This window comes from Hibiscus syriacus, unplaced genomic scaffold (genome assembly GCF_006381635.1).
Source record: "Hibiscus syriacus cultivar Baekdansim isolate YM2019G1 unplaced genomic scaffold, ASM638163v2 tig00110904_pilon, whole genome shotgun sequence".
Lineage (NCBI taxonomy): Eukaryota > Viridiplantae > Streptophyta > Magnoliopsida > Malvales > Malvaceae > Hibiscus > Hibiscus syriacus.
Window position 1 is genome coordinate 1,222,192 of NW_024062907.1, and position 18,158 is coordinate 1,240,349.

The 18,158-nt window shown below is 32.3% G+C and overlaps 1 pseudogene; it reads left to right on the plus strand.

Moving 5' to 3' along the window:
* The first annotated feature begins 1,867 nt into the window (after positions 1-1,867).
* On the plus strand, positions 1,868-4,413 carry LOC120146249 (annotated as a pseudogene).
* Positions 4,414-18,158: the final 13,745 nt, after the last annotated feature.

Here is an 18,158-nt window from a genome sequence, read left to right on the forward strand (position 1 = left end):
TCGTATGGATTTATTCCTAGTATGGCATAAGGAAATGGATCTCCTCGAATTGAACTAATTCTATTTATGTCTGTATTGGGTTAAGATTGAGGGTTTGGTAGCCCAAGGGGGCACTGAAAACAAGGACATTCGAGTACCTTTTCCTGTTAGAGCCGAAACCATGTATGTAGTGAACCGTAGAATAATCACCCTAGGTATAGCCATACCGAACCTTTGTTCATCAGTAGGTACCAAAATAGGTGTACACGAAGGAGGAATGACTCTAAACCTTTACCTTTTGCTTTATGTTTGTAAAATATATTTATTCTTTTTGAATAAAAGAATAAGAAGTAGAAGTTATATGCGGTTAGGATCATTTTCTTGAAAATAAATCATTTTGGGTAGAAAGCATGTCAGGGTAGGATTTCTAGTTAATAAAAGCATGCTGGGGTAGATACCATGATGGGGTAGGTGTTATATTCATCTCTGAATAACACTTTTATATGTGTCGATTATCTTACATGTACTAATCTTTTTTTTTTTCATTTTCACATTTTTTTCATTGCATTTCATCGACATGACATAATGTGAAAGTGTTAATCCAAAAAGGGATATTTAAATGAAAATTTTCATAAGTAGAGAAAAATGTTTTTAATCAAGTAGTCATGTACACAGACATACACCGAGGGATAAAAGAAGATTAGAGCGTATAACAAGGAAATTGGCCTGAAGATCATGCAACATTCGAGACTTGAAAGATGATCCATTGATCCCATAAGTAATTCAATAATAGAGTCTTATCTATGATCGTTCCATAGCTAATCACCAAGAAGTGACGTGCGACTTCAACACTGTAAGGGCATTAACCGAGATAGGTTATAGAACGCTTGAGGGGCATAATTTTTAAGGATGAAACTACAAGATGAAGCATTGACCCATTTCAGACTCAGCTTCTAGTCAAAAACATGTATGTAAAATGGACTATCTTGTGATGTGAAGACTTTTATCTCTGGTGAAAATTGTTCTATGATATTCATCTTTGGAATCAACAGATTCGTTGCATTTGCATTTTAATTTTTACATTCGCACTTTAGTATTTTTATATTTTCATTTTTATAGTACATATTCACCTTTTGTTCGTTTCAAATCTTTTCTACACATGAAAATTTGGGAATAATTCAGGGAGTATTCCATGACAGAATTTCTAAGAGTAATTTGGTGTCAACTTGGTCTTTCTAGGGAAAGATAAGAGCCATGAATGAGATCTTAGCACGTGTTGAAAGAATTGAGAAACTCAAAGAGAAACTTTTCAAGATTCATCAATAGTTGAATGATCAAGCAAAAAAGTTTCAGGATGAGACAAGAGAGAATATGTCAAAATTGATTCACATGGTGACTGTCTTGATTCATGGAGAAAAGCCACTAAAGGATCCTGCTATAGAGGCTTTCAATGAGACTCTGAACGCTAATAGTATGGACAATATGACATCAACTCATGATCAAGGTCTTGTTAAAGAATATCATAACTCAAGCCAGCTCTAAAAATCAGATGTGGTCCTAGAAGGCTCCGTTGAATTGATAATAAGGGATATACATCACTCGAGGAAAAGGGGGATAGAAGAAGCCCAAATACTGATAAAACAACTGTCAGGCTCTTCCACAATGGCCTTCGAACGAGAAATGGTCTTATAAAGAAATTCCTTGAATAAACTAGACTGAAACCCCAGAACGTTCAACTAAGGTTTCTAGTACTCTTGAAGGAAAAATTTAAGATCTTATCGAACAAGAAATTCATAGGTGTAAGGTAGGAAAACAAAAGGCTAAAATAGAAATCCCAAAAATCACTTTCCCAACAGAGATTAATGTAGTCAAGTCCTATGAAGACTACATGGTGCACGAGAAGGAGAAGGGAAATCCAAACCTCAAAGCATCTCAAACGCCTATATCAGATTTTCTGATGACAAGTGGGGCATTAGACATTTCAAAGAGTCTGACAGATACTCTACCAATCACTACAACAATTGTTCCTCAAAACCAAGCTAAGACTGTCATCCTCAAAGGAAATTGTTTTGGATCCAAATTCGGGCCCAATTTCCAAATAGGGAAAAAAGCTAAACAAACAAGAAGAAGAGAATGAGGTCAGTCTTTTCAGGCACATGACAAACACTTTCTAGTTTGGAAAAGTTAATGTTGGAGCACATTTGGTGGAAGAAACTGACGCAAAAGAAAAGTTGAAGGATCAAGAGATGCACATTACCATGATGCCTGAAGATGCTAAGGTTGGAAAATTTGCACTGAAATATGATCATGTTTCCCTGAAAGAGAACTTAACATGTGGACTACAGAGGATATCCTTATAGTTTTTAGATGAAATTAAGAGTATTACTCAGAATTAACCCTTATGCTTTTTCCCGCGAGCATTAAGGAATCTTTTGTGAAGGGCTTCTATGTTAATTCTACTTGTAGTCGAAGATGCTTTCCTTCCTTTCTAAAGTGGTAATCATTTTATACATTTTTCATAGTCTTTATCATTCATTACATTATTTTATTATATTTAATTTTTGACATTTTTATTATTATTTCATTCATCCCATACAAATGTCTATCACTCTTCCGAATGTATATATCCATTCCAAATTTTCTTTGCAGGTGCCCTAATCATTAGTAACATGAATGTTTCTGAACTTTAATCACGAGATGAATTTCGAGCAGCATGTGTTTAGTAGAAATCTATGAGTGCAAAAATGAGGTAGAATGTGAGGTTTCTAACAAATTATTGAGGTTGGTGAAAATGAGGGTGAACAGATTTTATCTCAACATAAAGAAATCGAGATTTTGAATGAGTAAGTGAAGAAGAGACAATAGAGATTACTATATATGATTATCAACCATAATAACCTACAATTATGTTATTCTGGTGATTTTTCATGCATTAATATTGGCAAGCCAAAGCATCCCACTCATATTCCCATTGAGCTTTGCTCTTTGGTATCCTTGCAACACTATAAAAAATCTCTGAACATCATGAAAAGAGCTTCCCTGGCTGAAAAATCTAGGTAGAAGCTACAGAAAATGATGAATGAGTTGTGGAATGTTTTACGAACCAATAATTATGGCGTTGAACTAATGTTGCAATCATGTGGTGTTTCTATAAATTCTAATTTTACCCTAGTTCAAGGTCATCTTCTATAACCCCAAAGTTAAGAGTGGGCAATGGTGAAGATTTCATTCCAAGGAATGGGTGTTGGAATTTTAACAATAAGAAACTAATGGAGCTAACTAAAATTGAATGATGGGTTATTGTAATTTCTCAGCATGATGTGATAAATAGTCTTGTCCGAGATCTAATTGGATGTGGAGACATGAAAGGAATTTGGATAGACCCATCATTTGATGTGTTTCAAGAGCTGAATCAGGACATACGTTGCTCTCCTGTTGTGAGGGTTGAGAAAATGTTCGAGGATATCCAATCTAGAGTACATGGAGATCTATAGTTCATTCTCTGCCTTTCAGCCTGACAGGAAGAATTCTGACCTTTATGGTCCATGGAAGATGAAGAATCTTGTGGAGTTTGGCATAGTAACACAGTGTATGGCTCCTACTAGGGTTAATGATCAGTACCATACAAATCTGCTTCTAAAATCAATTCAAAACATGAAGGGTTGAATTTAATGTCAGCAACTGAGAAAAAACCTTAAATTCCAGTTGTTTCTAAAGGTTCCAACCATTATCCTTGGCATGGATGTGTCTCATGACTCTCCTGGGCAGTATGATATTCCACCTATTGCTGCGGTGGTTAGCTCCAAGAAGTAGCCTTTGATTTCCCGCTATAGGACATCTGTGTAAACATAGTCACCCAAGCTTGAAATGATAAATTCTATGTTCAAACAAGTTTCTAACAAAGATGATGAAGGTATCATTAGAGAAGCTCTCCTAGACTTTTATACAAGTTCAGAAAAGAGAAAGCCTGATCAAATCATAATATTTAAGGATGGGGTTAGTGAGTCACAGTTCAATTAAGTTTTGAAGATTGAATTGGATCAAGTCATTCAGGCTTGTAAATTTCATGATAAGAATTAGAACCCCAAGTTTGTAGTCATCGTTGTATAAAAAAACCATCATACCAAGTTTTTTAACAGGGATCTTGGGACAATGTGCAACTTGGAACTGTGACTGACCGAAGTGTTAGCTTTTCAGCTGATATATGTAGGAACTTGTCCATTCTCTATCTTGTGTGTATCAAAGGAGCACCACTGCCATTTCTATCATTGCTACACCCACTTGGCAGCTTCACAGTTAGGATAATTTATGAAGTTTGAGGATACTTCCGAGACATCGTCGAGTCATGGTGGTGCTACTGCTCCTAGTGTCATTGTCGTCCTTCAGCTTCCTAAATTGAAGGGAAACGTCAATAGCTCTATGTTCTTTTGCTGAGAAAAAACCACCTTTGAACCATCATTTTGCGTATGCTTTTGTATTTAGCCAACTTAAGACTTATTTAAGTTGTCTTCGAAGTAGACATGTTTCGGACCTTTTTGGGGTCTTTCTAATGTTATGAATAATTATTGACTAGCCATAGCCCTCTTCTCCAATGGCTTGTTTTAGGCTTGTTCATCAGTTGAAATGGTTATCCTTTACTCTTTTGCTAAAAAATAGGAAAAAAATTTAAAAGAAGGGTTCAAGACAAGAATTCACAAAGGTCGTCTTGAAACCAAATGAAGGATTTGAGTTGAAAACCTGACACTTGAGAGGGTTTTATTTGTCAGATGCCTAATATCAAAAATGCCTAATATAAAAAATGTCTAATATCAAGTTTCTGGTACTTTGGGATGAGTTACGTGTCTACAAATATTTTGGCCATTTTTGAAGTCCTTATATATAAGCTCAACTCTACACTCTGGGGTTGTATTCAGTTGGTTAACTTTGAAGAGATTGATATTTTGAGAGGAGCTTCACATGTATCTACATTTTGGAAACATTTGAGATCTTCTAAACATAAGCTTACCTCAGTGCTTCAAATTATATCAAATTGATTGGTTCAGGAACATTCATGCTAGAGATGCTTGAGGCATCTGACTTTATTTCTTGAGTTTTTATCATTTTCGTGATTGTCATGACTTCATACAAATTCTAATTCTCTCATTTCAAACCCCAGTTTTATTCATTTACAAGCATCTTACAAGTAGATTAACATAGTTCAAAAGAAAACAAAAATTTCTTGGTATTACTTTGAACTAATCTCCAAATGCAGGGAATGCAAAGTAGCCCAAAACCTTGACACTCGTGTAAAAGTATATGTCGAGGAAAGATATATGGGCTGAATTCATGAGGATGGTTATTCAATCCCCATCAAAGATAATTTTTCAAGATGTTTTGATCTGGGGAAAATAAACAAGATGAATGCTCAATAATGGTAAGAGATCTTTGAAACTGGTGAGGCTTATTATGCCTCAAATAAAAAATATAAGAGCAAGGGAGACATTCTCCGATCCTTGGAACAATAAAGTCTGATAGATCAAAAGACTCAAGAATGGAACTTTTCACACTTCTTAGTGACATAATCTGTAACACCCATAACCCGTATAATTATACCTATACAGATTATAGATGTCACCCGTATTTCTAAAACCATTTTCATTTCAAAACTCGATTTAAAATTTATTTTCTTAAAATGATAACTCATATTATAAAAATATCATATCATACAAATTATGTTTCGTTATAAACAAATTTAATTCAAAAGAGTTTTTTTATGAATAGTGAACAGTACACGTGGACAGTAACAGTGAACAGTGGGGGAATCGGTTCTTGTAGCATGGGAATCGGTTCCCCTTAAGCATTCTGGAATTTTTTTAACGTAGTTACTGTTCACTGCTATAGTAATTTCTAAATACATATAAAACTCATAAAAATTAACCTTTCATCATTATAAAATTTCCAGTTTTGTTTCCAAATTAATTCAACAAAATAAATTGAAACATTATTAATTACATGCCACTAACTAAATCAAATTCTATCGTAGGATGTCTTACTGATATTGAAATACACTCCTCGATGCTTGATGTCACTTTGAACTCTTTCTTCCATTACTGACTTTTTACCTATGCGTGAAAATCATCACACGCTAAGTATATACTTAGTGATGCAATTTAAAATAATAAACAATGCAATACAATTCATGCATGATTTACAATGTCAAATTCAAAATGCCATACAATCATTTTATTTGCATATCCAATATTTTACCATTTATTAACCATAAGCTCGTAAGCTTATTTTACCAAAATACTTACCATTTGTACCATAAGCTTGTAAGCTTATTTTACCAATATACTTGCCATTATTCTATAAGCTCGTAAGCTTATTTGCATGCTTACAATTTATTAAGCAATAAACCATAAATCATAGCCCATAGTATAATTGTATGAGGAACCCGATATAGGAGTCAAATATTGCACCGCAGTGCTGAGGTCGAGTTTTGCTCACCTAATAATGCACCGTAGTGCTAAGGTCAGGATTTACCCACCTAGTACACCGGAGTGTTTTGTACCGTGTCTTCACTAGAAATTTTGAGGCCTGCACTATGTGCCTTCTCTAGACACTCTAGTGCTACCTAATATGCAGCTGCTAGACTCTATGGCATGCCATTAATACCACTGAACCTCAATAACATACTTGGGCATATAGTCAATTTTATTTGATCAATCCATGGCAAAGTATATCAATACCATTTAACATTGGGCAATTCATACCCGCAATATCATTCATGATAACATCATATACAAAAATTAGTGATCAATGCATTTTATATTCAACCTTTGACATATTTAGAATATGTCAAATATATGATAAATGACATAATATCACGCTGCTATAAACAAGGTTGACTTATCACAAGTCTTCCTGATGATGTATAAAACATCCATGTATAATTTCATGCATGTATTGCACTCACCTTGACACTTTATATCTTTCAAAATATGTGCCTCGCTATTGTCCACAATAAGCCCTTTTATATTTGATTTGCTTCGATTACAAATCAATCACAATCTGTATAAAAATTCATAATGATATATATGTTAGTTTTGTACTAACATAAACATATCCCAAAATAACTCCATAATCATACTTGAAACTATTTACCACCAAATACTTTAACACTTATTAATTCCTTTTAACATGGGAACCAACTTTTCCAATTTACCCACAATGATCTCTTACCATTTAACTTCAATTCCAAGCATCCCAAAAATATATTCAACATTTAAACATTACTCTTCATCTTCTAATCCCTTTCCACATAAATTGTAAAATTTCCATATTCAAACAATTCAAACTGTCTTTAAAGAATCAGTATTCTGTGTTGATATACACACTGAAATTCAATTCTGTTTCTTCCGTTGAAAACTAGACTCGAATACGAATCTATCTATATAAATAAATCCTTCTAATTCATTCTGTACAATTTATGATTAATTGTCAAAGTTGACCAACAGAATCTGTTTTGCAGAATCTGCTGTCCGATTTTTTTTATCTTTCCTTGGTTAAAAATTCATATCTTTTTGTATACTCCATGAAATTGATCCTCGTTTATTTTAAACAAAACTAGATCGATATATGAACACAAATATATAAAAATAACTTCTAAATTATTTTTATATAATTTCTGGTAAATTATCAAAGCCACTGCCAAATTAAAAATCTAAATTGTTTTCTTTAACTACATAGGTTCTTCATCATTTCTTACAACCAATTCTTTAAAATCACTTAACTCTTCAAAACCCATAAAACACAAGAATCAACATCCCCTTCATCACCTCAAGTTGAACTTAAACATGAACCCTAGTAATATTCATGTCAAAATGTAGAGAATTAAACGTAGAATATTTTCCTAACTACACCGAAGTCTAATTCTCAAGAAATAGCTTCAAAATTCAAACTAAAAATTCTCATCCATAATTGATATTTAATGATAAATAAATCTATCACATGGCAATATATATTATAATGGCATTTTTTTATTCCATTCAATAAGAAATTCCATTTTTTCCCTAAATGAATCTTTTTATTCACCATAAAACCAAGCCACCTGATCCATATCATATTACAAAGTCAAATATAAATTAATTTGACTTTTATTTCCGAAATTCTCCTTGATTTTTCAAAATTGCGTTTTAGTCGCTAAATTCCACTGTTTCGATTAAATCTGAAAAATTGCACATTTTCAAACCAAATTTCTCTGATCTAAAATATTAAAATAATATTTCCAACCATTTTATAACATCCTTTAAATTTTTTAAAAATTCCAATTCGATCTGAAATTATCGATTCCTTACCAGCTTTAACCTTTTCTAACTTTTCTTTACTAAAATTCCAAATCCAAAAATATGATTTCTATAAAACTCCACTCTCAAGAGTAAACCATATATTTATGGAATAAAATTCTTTTTAGGAAATTATTACTTAATTCCTCAAACTTTTCCCAAGTTTCTACTTTAACCATCAAACTTTCAAAATTTACATTTTAGTCATTGTCTAAATTTTTGGGGTATTACAATTCTCCCCTCCTTAAGAAAATTCGTCCTCGAATTTTAAAACTTTATGTGAAAATCGTAACTCCCCTTTTATAAGGATTGTACTTTCTATTGTATATTTGCAACCCTAATTTAGGGTTGTACTGACTAGTAAGACTGCCCTCGCCTTATGCGAAAACCTCTTCTGGTCTTGCCAACTTCTTGAATTCTGATGTTTCCTCTTTACTTTGGGAATTTTTTGAAGATCATGTAAATCATTAGATTTGGAAGCTATTTAATCCAAATCCTCAATCTGATATGAAGATGTTCAGATTTATTTCTTCATATCATCTTCTCTTTCCCAAGTAACGTCCTTGACATTATGATTTTACTAAATCACTTTGAGTAGAGGAATCATCTTGTTACGCAGTTCTTTGATTTCTCAAGCTAATATCCAAATTGATTCTTCTTCAAAAATCAAATATGGTCAGATCTTAATTTCCTTTGATGCAATGACATGTGAAGAATCTAATAGATACTTTCTAAGCATCGACACATGAAAAACATTGTGTACTTTGACCAACTCTGGGTCTCAATTACCTCTATAGTTAATGCTAATTGATAATCCATCAGTCTATCTCTTTTTAATATCTCATAAAGTCTAATGAATCTTGGATTAATTTCCCTTTTCGTTTTTGGCGCAAAATATTTTTTCCCAAGGCGATACCTTAAGGAAAAACTTTATCACCTTCACGGAATTCAATCTCCTTTCAGTTAAAGTCTACATAAGACTTTTGCCGATAAAATACCTTGAGATAATCTTTACTTCATCCTCAACCTCTTTAAATAAAAATTTGGGTCAAAAAAATTTTGATCTTTTAACTTGAACACATTCAATGGTGTTCGACATTTTCTCTCATATAAAACTTCATATCGAGCCATCTTGTTACTCAATTAATAACTGTTATTATAGGAAAATTATACTGAAATCAAATAACTTCCTTTTTCCATAATTTCTTGGAATCAATCACACATGCACTCAACACATCTTCTAATATCTCAATAGTACTTTTTGACTTACCATCCGACTGTGGATGAAAAATCGTACTGAAATTCAATCAAGTACCCAAAACTTTATGTAAATATTTCCAAAATCTTAAAGTGGACTTTAGATCCCTGTCAGATATAATGGACACTGATACTCCTTGTAATTGAACTATTTTCTTGATATACAACTCTGTATATTTATTCAATGCATAGTCCATTTGCATCAAAATGAAATATGTTGATTTAGTTAACTGGTCACTATCACCCAAATGGAATCCTTTTTATCTGATGTCAAAGGTAACCCTGTAACAAAATCCATAGTGACTCTGTACATCTTGATACATTTTGTTCCCACTTGTATGCATAGTCAGTGGACTATAATGTCATGAGAAAGAATATATTTCTTTAATTCATCATTATGTGGAATACAAATTCTTCCTTGATAATCAGACATCCATCTAATTTGATTTCAAAGTTTTTATTCTCACATTTTTTCCATTAGTGAAATCTTTTCCAAACATCTGCCATCTTTCTTTTGTAGCTCTATTATTCGATATAAAAACATCGATTTTACTTTTAATTTATTCAATAGTGCGCCATTTTCTTTCAACAACAGTCGCACATCCATAACTCGCAAAGCTGTAAAAGTTTTCCGACTAAGTGCATATGCTACAACATTTTCTTTACCTGGATGATAATCAATGATCAAATCATAGTCCTTTAAAAGTTCTATCCACCTTCTCTGTCTCAAATTGAGCTCTTTTTGAGTTAACAAATATTTCAAACTCTTATGATCCATGTAGATGTGCCATTTCTCACCATACAAATAATGACGCCAAATCTTTAGAGCAAAAACAACTGCTACTAACTCAAGATCATGAGTAGGATAATTCCTCTCATGCATCTTTAATTGTCAAAATACATAGGCTACCACTTTACCTTCTTGCATAAATACACAACCCAAACCATTATGAGATGTATCACTATACACCATATACTCTTTGTCCGATTCTGGTTGTACTAACACTGGTGCTTCCGTTAAAATATTCTTTAAAGCTTTAAAACTCTCTTGACATTTCTCAGTCCAAGAAAATGAAACATCCTTTCTCAAGAGCTTGGTCAAAGGAGAAGCAACCATCGAAAAGTTTTTCACAAACCTTCGATAATAACCAACAAGTCCCAAAAACTTCGGACCTCTGAACATTCTTTGGAGGTTTCCACTCCAATATTACTTGAATTTTTTTATACCTTCTCTCGAGCACAATATGAATATGAACAACAAGCTCTATCTTTGTATTCGAATATACCCAAATGTCATCAATACAGACCACCTCAACTGATCTAAGTAAGGTTGAAATACTCGATTCATCAAAATCCATGAATGCTACTAGAGCATTTTTCAAACCAAACGGCATTACTACAAACTCGTAGTGTCTATTTCGTTTCCTGAAAACTATCTTTGGAACATTTTCTTCTTTAAAATTTAACTGATGATATCCCATTCGAATATCAATTTTTTTTGTAATTAGTTCTTTATTCTCTTAGCTCAATCACAACCATTCAATATAAACTCATAGATACAGGATTAATGCCTTAATAACCATCAATATTAAATTCCACCTCTCAATCTGGAGGTAACCCAAATAATAAATTAAAACAAATCTGAAAAATTCCAAGTTATGGAATATCATATAATCTTACTTCAGATACTTGAGTATATATCACCTAAGCTAGAAAAGTTATGCATCCTTTTTATATCATCTTAATTGCAACCATTGTGGATATCACGTTAGTGATGATTTCACTTTTCATCAATCATTAAAATTTTTAATTTCTCTATATTTTTCTAAATTAATCGCTTCTTGCGATTATTAACCCAACCTTAATGAAAAGATAACTAACTCATGATCAAAATGATCTTAAACTCGTTAATGATAATCTCATCGGATTCATCAGGAACATAAGCTCCTCAATCTTTATCGAACATTTACTATTTGTCCGACTAAAACTTGTATCATGGCCGTGACCTATGGGTCTTCTGCTATAATATCACTCGATACCAAGTCGAATTGAATATTTCTAATTTGAAATTCCTTATTTCATTCTTAAAGAAATATGCATAACTTATCCATATCCATAGAAATTATTCTCGAACAATTGAAATATTTTCAATCTCAAATGAAAGTCTCAATGTTCACATCATTCAATAAGAAAACTTGATAAATTTGTAGCAATAACTTCATAGCAATTAATGCTAAAATCACAATACCAAGCAAATTTTCTATTTTTCCTCTCACTAGGAATCTGACACTTTTCAAGTTCTTGAGAATCCATCTCAATCTAAACACTATTTCATTGTAACATGGAATGCTAGACAATCCATTTTCGCATATTTACCTTCATAATGTAACTCTATCTAGTTTTATGGACTTAATATCAATTCTCCATCCAACTCATAACCATTTGATTCACTAATAACTCAACTTTCTATAAACTTTTAGCAGACAACTTATTACTGCTTATTCATTTCCTTTTACTCAATCAACAATGATTTAAACAATTTCATGATTAGCTTAAATATTTCTCACTTATTTAAGCTTACCTGGAGAAACCTCAGAATCATCACTATATTCAGAAATCTCCTCTGGATCCTCATCTGATTCAACTTTTCTTGCAAGCCATTCAAACTTTTTAATCGATTCTTCCATTTCAAAAAACTTCGTTAAAAATTGGGCATTCTTCCACAAACTTGAGGAAAATCCTTTATAACATCCACCCTTCTAAGGTGTTTTACATAAGTCATATCGAGTCCTATTTTTGTCGATTTCAATCTCGATTTTCCTTTCAACATTTTCAACTTTCTAACATTTGTCTTTAATTCCAACATCTGAACATAATCAGAATCATCATACATTATTAAAGAGTAACTTTACTATCAATAAGCATCATCACAGTATATATACAACTATCAGTAACTTTTGACATCCTAGTGGCATGTATACACTTTTTAACTCAAAACAAACTCAGTTTAGTCCTAGAATCGGCTAAACCTGTAGCTCTGATACCAATAAATGTAACACTCATAACCCGTTTAATTATACCTATACAGATTATAAATGTCACCCGTATTTCTCAAATCATTTTCATTTCAAAACTCGATTTAAAATTTATTTTCTTAAAATGGTAACTGATAATATAAAATTATCATATCATACAAATTATGTTTCATTATAAACAAATTTAATTCAAAAGCTTTTTTTATGAATAGTGAACGGTACCCGTGAACAGTGGGGGAATCGGTTCTTGTAGTAGGGGAATCAGTTCCCCTTAACCATTCTGGAAAATTTTATTAACGTAGTTACTGTTCACTGCTACAGTAATTTCTGAAAAATACATATAAAACTCATAAAAATTAACCTTTCATCACTATAAAATTTCCAGTTTTGTTTCCAAATTAATTCAACAAAATAAATTGAAACATTATTAATTACATGTCACTATCTAAATCAAATTTCATCGTAGGATGTCTTACTGATAATGAAATAAACTACTCGATGCTTGATGTCACTTTGAACTCTTTATTCCATTAATGGCTTTTTACCTACGCATGAAAATCATCACACGCTAAGTATATACTTAGTGAGGCAATTTAAAACAATAAACAGTGCAATACAATTCATGTATGATTTATAATGTCAAATTCAAAATGCCATACAATCATTTTATTTGCATATCCAATATTTTACCATTTATTAACCATAAGCTCGTAAGCTTATTTTACCAAAATACTTACCATTTGTACCATAAGCTCGTAAGCTTATTTTACCAAAATACTTACCATTTGTACCATAAGCTCGTAAGCTTATTTTACCCATATACTTGCCATTATTCCATAAGCTCCTAAGCTTATTTGCATGCTTACCATTTATTAAGTAATAAACCATAAATCATAGCCCATAGTATAACTGTATGAGGAACCCGATATAGGAGTCAAATATTGCACCGAAGTGCTGAGGTCGAGCTTTGCTCACCTAATAATGCACCGTAGTGCTGAGGTATGGATTTACCCACCTAGTACACCGGAGTGTTTTGTATCGTGTCTTCACTAGACACTTTGAGGCATGTACTATGAGTCTTCTCTAGACACTCTAGTGCTACCTAATATGCAGCTGCTATACTCTATGGCATGCCATTAATACCACTGAACCTCAATAACATACTTGGAAATATAGTCAATTTTATTTTATCCATCCATGGCAAAGTATATCAATACCATTTAACATTGGGCAGTTCATACCCGCAATATCATTCATGATAACATCATATGCAAAAATCAGTGATCAATGCATTTTATATTCAACCTTTGACATATTTAGAATATGTCAAATATATGATAAATGACATAATATCATGCTGCTATAAACAAGGTTGACTTATCGCAAGTCTTCCTAATGATGTATAAAACATCCATGTATAATTTCATGCATGTATTTCACTCACCTTGACACTTTATATCTTTCAAAATATATACCTCACTATTGTCCACAATAAGCCCTTTTATATTTCATTTGCTTCGATTAAAAATCAATCACAATCTGTATAAATCACAAATTCATAATGATATATATGTTAGTTTTGTAATAACATAAACATATCCCAAAATAACTCCATAATGATACTTGAAACTATTTACCACCAAATACTTTAACACTTATTAATTCCTTTTAACATTGGAACCAACTTTTCCAATTTACCCACAATGGTCTCTTACCATTTAACTTCAATTCCAAGCATCCCAAAAATATATTCAACATTTAAACATTACTCTTCATCTTCTAATCCCTTTCCACTTAAATTCTAAAATTTCCATATTCAGACAATTCGCACTGTCTTTAAAGAATCAATATTCTGTGTTGATATACACATTGGAATTCAGTTCCGTTTCTTCCGTTGAAAAACTCCTTCTAATTCATTCTTTACAATTTATGGTGAATTGTCAAAGTTGACCAACAGAATCTATTTTGCAGAATCTATTTTGCATAATCTGTTGTCTGATGTTTTTCTGATCTTTCCTTGGTTAAAAATTCATATCTTTTTTGTATACTCCATGAAATTGGTCCCCGTTTGTTTTAAACAAAACTAGATCGATATATGAACACAAATATATCAAAATAACTTCCAAATTATTTTATATAATTTCTGGTAAATTTTCGAACCCACTCCCAAATTAAAAATCTAAATTATTTTCTTTAACTACATCCTTAGGTTCTTCATCATTTCTTACAACCAATTCTTTAAAATCACTTAACTCTTCAAAACCCATAAATCACAAGAATCAACATCCCCTTCATCAACTCAAGATGAACTTAAACATGAACCATAGTAATATTCATGTCAAAATGTAGAGAATTGAACGTAGAATATTTTCCTAACTTCACCGAAGTCTAATTCTCAAGAAATAGCTTAAAAATTCAAACTAAAAATGTTTACCTTTCTTGTTTGAAAGTGCCTGCCCTTGGAGGAAGAAGAAGCTGGAAATGCTCATCCATGATTGATATTTAATGATAAATAAATCTATCACATGGCAATATATATTATAATGGCATTTTTTTATTCCATTCAATAAGAAATTCCATTTTTTGCCCTTAATGAATCTTTCTATTCATCATAAAACCAAGCCACCTGATCCATATCATATTACAAAGTCAAATATAAATTAATTTGACTTTTATTTCTGAAATTCCCCTTGAATTTTCAAAAATTGCGTTTTAGTCACTAAATTCCACTGTTTCGATTAAATCTGAAAAATTGCACATTTCTAAACCAAATTTCTCTGATCTAAAATATTAAAATAATATTTCCAACCATTTTATAACATCCTTCAAATTTTTGTAAAATTCCAATTCGATATGAAATTATTGATTCCTTACCGGCTTTAACCCTTTCTAACTTTTCTTTACTAAAATTCCAAATCTAAAAATATGATTTCTATAAAACTCCACTCTTAATAGTAAACCATATATTTATAGAATAAAATTCTTTTTAGGAAATTATCACTTAATTCCTCAAACTTTTCCCAAGTTTCTACTTTAACCATCAAACTTTCAAAATTTTTATTTTGATCATTGTCTAAATTTTTTGGGTATTACATAATCAATAACTTATCAAGAAGAAGACGGCCATCTTAATAAGAAGGGGCATGTATTGTTCTGAGATCTCATTGTACCTATGATGGGGCATGACAAAAGACCCAAATCAAGGTGGAATAACATGATTCAAGACAATATTATATTTAGAATAAACCTTGCTACTCGGAGTATCAGGGGAAAAAATAGATATGAGAAGAGCTTGCTTTGAAAAGCAAGCCCACTACTTCAGTTGATAGAAGAATCTTGAAGAAACAACTCTGATAGAACAATTGGGTCAGAGACAAAAGGCGTCAGATCATATATCTAGCTGCAACAAGATTTAAAAAGCATTTTTTTTAAGGTTTTCATGAAGAAACAAAAAGAGGAGAGCAAAGACTTAATGACACGAGTTGATCATATTGTTTTTTAAAGGAAAACGCTTGCTTAACTTGACAAGTTTTTGCTCTAACATTGGAGTAGGCTTTTACCGAGATTGGGTAAGTGAAGGAAGACAAAGTTCTCCACTTTGAAACTAAAAAGAAAATAAAACAATATTTTTGAAAATATCATTTGCATAAAAACATGCATCAACATAAACATACACGTCACATGAATTTGCACCTTGGCATTATACATTAATCATCATGCAATAAAAAAACTTTGCTTCCTCTCTCGTGAGGATACCTTTATAATCTCTTTTGAGAAACTAATTATGTCTTTCTCAATATTGTTCGTCTAAAAGCATCAATCTAGTGTTTTTTAAGACTGTTTTTCTCTGAAATGCTTATTTCATTTTTTTCTCCTCTCATGAGGACATCATATAATTTTATTTTCTCAAGATCATTTTCTCCTCTCATGAGGATACATACAAAAAGGTCATTTTTACCAAAATAAAATCAAATAAAATACATGAAATAAACTTCATCTTGACATCCATAAAAACATTCAAGATAATCATTCATAAATGCGTCATTTTTTATATTTTTCTTTTAGGAAATAAAAGTTTGTTGATGACTAGACGTCTCAACATGGAGGAACAATGTCATTCACAAATTTGAAATCTTGGAGTGAACGATCAGATCTTCTAAAGGAAGCATTCCTCAACATTCAGGAGTAAACAGTCTGTCACCTTTGAGATTGTTTCTCTCCAAACAAATTTCATCTCGCTTGAGACAGGTTTTCCTCGAAACACAAATTTTGAAATTGTTTCACTTAAAACAAAATTTATCTCACTTGAGATTGTTTTCCTAAAAGCAAATTTCATCTCGCTTGAGATCATTTTCCCTCGAAACAAAAATTTTGAAATTGTTTCACTAAAAAAATTGATCTCACTTGAGATTGTTTTCCTAAAAACAAATATCGTCTCGCTTGAGACACTTTTACCTTTAAACAAAAATTTTGAAATTGTTTCCCTCGAAACAAAATTTTATCTCACATGAGATAGTTTCTTTGGAAACAAATTTCTTTCCACTCATTTTATTTCGCTCAAATGTTGAATATTTGATAGTAATTCCAAGAGTTAGCAGATAATTTTATTCCACAAACCCATGTTGAAGAAGAAGATTTGATTTTCAATTCAATCATTGGTAACCATGACTAGATATCCTCAACAAGAATGAGCAATGTCATCATTGGATTTGACACCGAGCAACGATTAACTCTCCTCAACACGAAGAATCAATGTCATTTTCAAAGATAAATTATCTCCAAATACAACTATATGTCCTCAACACTAAAGAACAATGTAGTCCACCAACCAGATCTCCTCAACGTGAAGGAACAGTGTCATCCTTAGACAATTAGACTTCCTCAACGTGAAGGAATCGTGTTGTCTTCAAATTATCTCCAAATACGGCTAGACATCCTCAACACGAACGAATAATGCCGTATACTGACTAGATCTCCTGAACACGAAGGAGTAGTGCCATCCTCAGACAATCAGACTTCCTCAACACGAAGGAACCGTGTTGTCTCCAAATTATCTCCAAATACGGCTAGACGTCCCCAACACGAAGGAACAATGTCGTCCACCAACCAGATCTCCTCAACGCGAAGAAGTTGTGTTATTCTTAAACAATCAGACTTCCTCAATGTTAAGGAACCGTGTTGTCTCCAAATTATCTCCAAATATGGCTAGACGTCCTCAAAACAAAGGAACAATGTCGTCGTCCGACCAAATCTCCTCAACGTGAAGGAGCGGTGTCATCCTCAGACAATCAGACTTTTTCAACGCGAAGGAACATTATTGTCTACATATTATCTCCAAATACGGCTAGACGTCCTCAACACGAAAGAACAATGTCGTCCACCAACCATATCTCCTCAACATGAAGGAGCAATGTCATCCTCAGACAATTAGACTTCCTCAACGCGAATGAATCGTGTTGTTTTCAAATTATCTCTAAATACGGCTAAACATCCTCAACACGAACGAATAACGCCGTCCACTAACCAGATCTCCTCAACGTGAAGGAACAGTGTCATCCTCAGA